Source organism: Gopherus flavomarginatus, chromosome 1, assembly GCF_025201925.1.
Source record: "Gopherus flavomarginatus isolate rGopFla2 chromosome 1, rGopFla2.mat.asm, whole genome shotgun sequence".
In the NCBI taxonomy this organism is placed as follows: domain Eukaryota; kingdom Metazoa; phylum Chordata; order Testudines; family Testudinidae; genus Gopherus; species Gopherus flavomarginatus.
The window spans coordinates 88,925,630-88,931,202 of NC_066617.1; positions in this window are offsets into that span (position 1 = coordinate 88,925,630).

The following is a 5,573-nucleotide window of genomic DNA, read 5'->3' on the forward strand; positions in this document are numbered from 1 at the left end:
CCCACCTTTGTCTCGCCTGCATATCACGTAGTCTAAGGGTACATCTACACTAAAAACACTACAGTGGCACAACTGCTCTGCAAAGCAGAGACACTTTTTACAGTGACAGAAGGAGTTTTTCCATTGCTGTAGTAAATCCACCTCTCTCTAAGAGGTAGTAGCTAGGTTGACACAATGACCACAGGACATGATCTTTTTCACAGCCTTGAATGATGTAGTTAAAACAACCTAGCTATGTAGTGTAGACCAGTCTTAATGAAATGAAATAGAAATCACCATATCTAACTAAACAAAGCAATAATATATACCTGGGGGTGGAGGGGGGAATCTCATTGTGATGAAATGAAATAGAAATCACCATATCTATATATACCCAAGGGGGAAAAAAAAATCTCATTGTGCATTTCAGCATTTGGGAACCCCAGTAGGCACCATCATGTCCATCTAGAAAGGAAGGACTCCAATGACAGACCACAGCAATGAGAATCTTACACAAAATGTCCTGCAAGTTTTAGGCTAACTAAATTGAAAACAGACTGAAAACAAAGGTGGCCACAAATGAACCAATCTTAACGGTTGGGTCAAACACATGAAAAATTAAGTGGCGGCATCAGAGATTAAACTACAGGAGTTTACAGATTAAATTATTGTATCAAACCTTTTCTTTTTAAATATATATGGCCTCTCAGGTGCTTGGAACTTTTTAGTAATTAAGTCACATATGTACGATATCCATGTGCTGGGAATTCTGGAACTGATTCTCTTCTCATTGTGCACCACTGTTAACTACTTCAGTGGAGTTATTACTGATTTACCCTGGGATAGCTGAGGAAGAATCAGATGTCAAAGATGATGAGGATGCACATCTCCTTTAGCTCACAAAATAAAGATATTTCCTAGAGTATTAGAACTCAATCAATTAAAATACAATATATATTAAAAGTGCTGTCAAACTCTACTCTGCAAAAGTTGAGAGTAAAATTGTGGGAGGGAGTGTCTTTTGATTGACTCTCTGATGTCAAAGACCAGAACAGACTCCTACAAGAGGAAAATCCAGATTCTCATTAGTTTGTATCTCTTTCCTTGTTGCTGGATCTGATATCTTGGAAAGTAACCAACCATTTTTGAAAGAAATTGTGAAGTCTTGTACACTTTCCAAACTGCAGGGTTAGCATTTTTTTGATGCCAAGAAATACCTATTTTTGGACAAAAACTCAGCAATGAAATTATTGTGAAACATCCAAGTGAAACATGATGCAGGCAACTTTGAAGAGGAGAGGCCAGGAGGCATAAGGTGCTTGTGTTTCCTCCTATATCTTAGTGGCAAAGAGTAACAAGTAAACATAGTAATAATGGTACAACACATTTGTTATTGCTTAGCGGATTTAGTTTAAGTTTGATCAAAAATGGCTTAGCAGAATGAAAGTGTGCTGTACTGTCTGGCCTGCAAATTGGTCAAAATGTAGACTGAATAAGAATTCTGATTACTGTTTGTGTTATATAAGAAAGATGCACATGAAGGGTAATACAGAATCATATTGCCATTTTTTCACACAGATTTATTGTCCACCTTCCCAAACCAGAAGATGGACTTTTTATGCTTCCTAAATAGACTAGCCTCCTTTTGGTATGCTATGGTTCAAGGAAAACTCTGATGCTTTTCTATTGAATTTTATTAACGAGTATCTCTTAAAATGTAGATACAAATCACAGAGAAATTTTAGTAAATAAACATGCATGGAAGAGTCAACATTTCTATGACAGTGGATGGCTCTGAGATTACTTGATGGAGGCAGCCATGTTCTCATCAAAACAGAAACAGGTTGCACTTATTTCTCCCCTTGTTTTTATTAGGTAAGTCAATGGGCTTAGAGCATGATTTTTAGGTAAGTTTATACATGTATTCAAACTTATTTTGGGAGCAAACAGTTTTATTTTAGAGGTGCTTTTATTTACTTTATATAGACTACTATAATCTGGAATTAGGAAATTTTTGTTATTAGCTGATATTCCACTGGAGTGAATTTTCACTAGTGTGGCAACAATTATTTGGTATCTCTGCCCACATCCTGTAGGCAGAATTATGCATTTTTTCCCTCCTGGCTCCTAGCCCTTAGAGAAAAGTAGGTGCCTTCACAGTTATATAGAAAAAACTGCAGGACCTTGTGACTGAAAGAAGCATTTGAGGAAGCCACCAGGTCTATACCTCATAATGCTTAGCAAAAGAACAAACAAAGCCCAGGTAGTATTTTATGGATATGTTGCTGTGTGTCTTGAGGAACGAAAATGAATCTATGAGATAGGACATTCTAAATGTATCATGATATCTATCCTTAATCTATTTGGAGATTGCAGCTTTAAACATGTTCTGCTCCCTCATTAAAATGCTACGCAGTCCTTGAGTGCTCTAACCACTGTGATGGGAGCGCAGGCCCACTGCTATGGGGTGAAAAGGGGTGGAGCACAGCAAAGGACAATTTATTGCTTAAATTGGAAAGGAGAACAAGCCTTGGCTGTGCATTCTGGAGCAGCCTTCTTTAGCAGGACTTTGAGAGATGGTTTCTTATAGGAAAAGGCTCCCAACTCCCAGGAATATTATTGCTCTTTCCCAGTAGCTGCCTTCAGATTGTCTCATGCCCATTCCATAAGAAGTATACATAAGAACAGTCATATTGTGTCAGACTAAAGGTCCATCAAGCCTAATACTGACAGTGACCAATGCCAGGTGCCCCAAAGGGAATGAACAGACAGGTTATCATCAAGTGATCCATGCCCTGTCATCCAATCCCAGCTTCTGGCAAACAGAGACTAGGGACACTATTCCTGCCCAACCTGGCTAATAGCCATTGATGGACCTATCTTCCATGAATCTCTCTAGCTCTCTTTTGAACCCCGTTATAGTATTGGCCTTCACAACACCCTCTGGCAAGGAGTTCCAGAGGTTGACAGTGCGTTGCGTGAAAAAATATTTTCTCATATTTGTTTTAAACCTGCTACCTATTAATTTCATTTGGTGGCCCCTTGTTCTTGTATTATGAGAAGGAGAAAATAACACTTTCTTATTTACTTTATTTATATCACTCATGATTTTATAGACCTCAATCATATCCTCCCTTAGTTGCCTCTTTTCCAAGCTGAAAAGTCCCAGACTTATTAATTTCTCCTCATACGGAAGCCGTTCTATACTCCTAATGATTTTTGTTGCCCCTTTCTGAACCTTTTCCAATTCCGATATATCTTTTTTGAGACAGGGCAACCACACCTGCACGCAGTGTTCAAGGTGTGGGCGTATCATGGATTTATATAGAGGCAATATGATATTTTCTGTCTTATCTATCCCTTTCTTGATGATTCCCAACATTCTGTTAGCTTTTTTGACTGTCGCTGCACACTGAGTGGGTGTTTTCAGAGAACTATCCACAATGACTCCAAGATCTCTTTCTTGAGTGGTAACAGCTAATGTAGACCCCATCATTGTATATCTATAGTTAGGATTATGTTTTCCAATGTGCACTAATTTGCATTTATCAACATTAAATTTCATCTGCCATTTTGTTACCCAGTTTTGTGAGATCCTTTTGCAGCTCTTCACAGTCTGCCTGGGACTTAACTATCTTGAGTAGTTTTGTATCGTCTGCAAATTTTGCCACCTCCCTGTTTACCCCTTTTTCCAGATCATTTATGAATATGTTCAATAGGACTGGTCCCAGTACAGGTCCCTGGAGGACACCACTATTTACCTCTCTCCATTCTGAAAACTGACCATTTATTCCTACCCTTTGTTTCCTATCTTTTAACCTGTTGCCAATCCATGAGAGAACCGTCCCTCTTTTCCCATGACTGCTTAGATAGATAAAACACACCCTCAACTACCCCTAAAAAAGGTGTCTGGGACAGCTTCTTCTTCACCTGCAGACTAAGGAGCAGCACAGGGAAGAGGAAGAGAATAAACCGAAACAAAGAGCAACTCTCTCTGAAAACAAACTAATGCCATTAAAACATGCAGTAGGATGGACATATTCATGTCACTGGTTTGTTTTCAGCCTGAAGACAGAGAAGCAAGCTGGCACCGCTTTGGTCTGCAAGGTAATGGAGGAAAAAGCAGTACGAAGAGAACTTCTCCAGTTAACAGTTTTGGTATTTAAGATTCAGCAGTAATATTCCATTACAATGAATAAAGGGAGTTCACAGCTCTCTTGCGGATTATTTGTTTCAGTATGTGGCAGGCAGACTGAACAAGGCTAACATTTGATTAGTTGCACTGTGAATGCTATCGACATGAGGAAGATTAGATGTTTATTTCTTAAATGAAAGCTTAGATTCTAGAGGATGCAGCAAAGTCTTGGACATTTATTGCCCTACAATGGTGTGCCCCTGAGAGAGCTGTTGAAAGACAGAGAGAAAAAGACAGACAGAACAGGCTAGCTAAGTTTAAGAACTCTGAAGGGGACTGTAGTCATATACTGTGGACCTGGGATTCTAGAGAATATATCAGAATGTGTGGAAAATCTTAAAATATGTGTTTTCCACATCCAAGAAACTCTTTTATATCTGCCAATGAAGGCATCAGAGGGGCAGCGTGTTCTAGTGACAGAACAATGGATTATGAATCTACAACAGCCAAACTCTAATCCTGGTTCTTCCAACACCAGGTCCCTCTGTGGCTTTGGACAAATCGCTTGTTCTCTCTAACTCATGAGATAAAGCTGTTGGGTGAGATTTTCAAAAGGCACAGATTCCTAACTACCATTTGGAAAATCTCCCCCATCATCACTTACATATCTGTGCTGTGCGGATCCACCAGTTAAAAGTATAATGCTTTGAAGAAAGTAAAAAATTGTAAGTGCCAGGTATTGTTAGTATTAAACATAAAACCGAGTGCGTCACTGCACTGAAAAATGAAATTTTTTTTCCAGGCAAAAAAATGTAAAAATTGAATTAAGGATGAGAACACATGTCACTAATTTAAGGTAATACATGTTACAGGGATATTGTAATCGTTCCAAAATCAAGTATTATAAATCCAGGAAATTCAGAGTTAAACTTAAAAGAACTATGGTACTGAAATAAAGAGACAGGACACCCAAACAACCTTAACTCTGCTCTGTAATGACACCATTCAATAACCATATGATCAAACTATTTTACTCAGATTAGGCTAAATTGTTTTTTTAAGACACATTAGATATTTTTTTTCTCCCCTATGGTATCACTACAGAGCAAACTTAAGGTAGTTTGCATGCCCTATCCGTATTTCCATACCTTAACTGGTTTGGATTTCTTTTAAGCCTAACTCTGAAATTTCTGGATTTGTAATACTTGATTATGGAATGATTACAACATACCTGTAATACACTTTGCCCTAAATTACTGATAATGTACTCACTCTTAACTCTATCTTAACATTTTTTTTTGGTCTGGGAATTTCCTTGTTTTTTTTAATTACAACTTTCATACATAAATTCTAAAGAAGAAACTGAAAAAGGATGCTGTCGTGTCATGATCTGTAGATGTGGAGTATGTCAATACTTTAAATACGTTTTTAAATTTTAACTTCTATAGGCTCCTTTTAA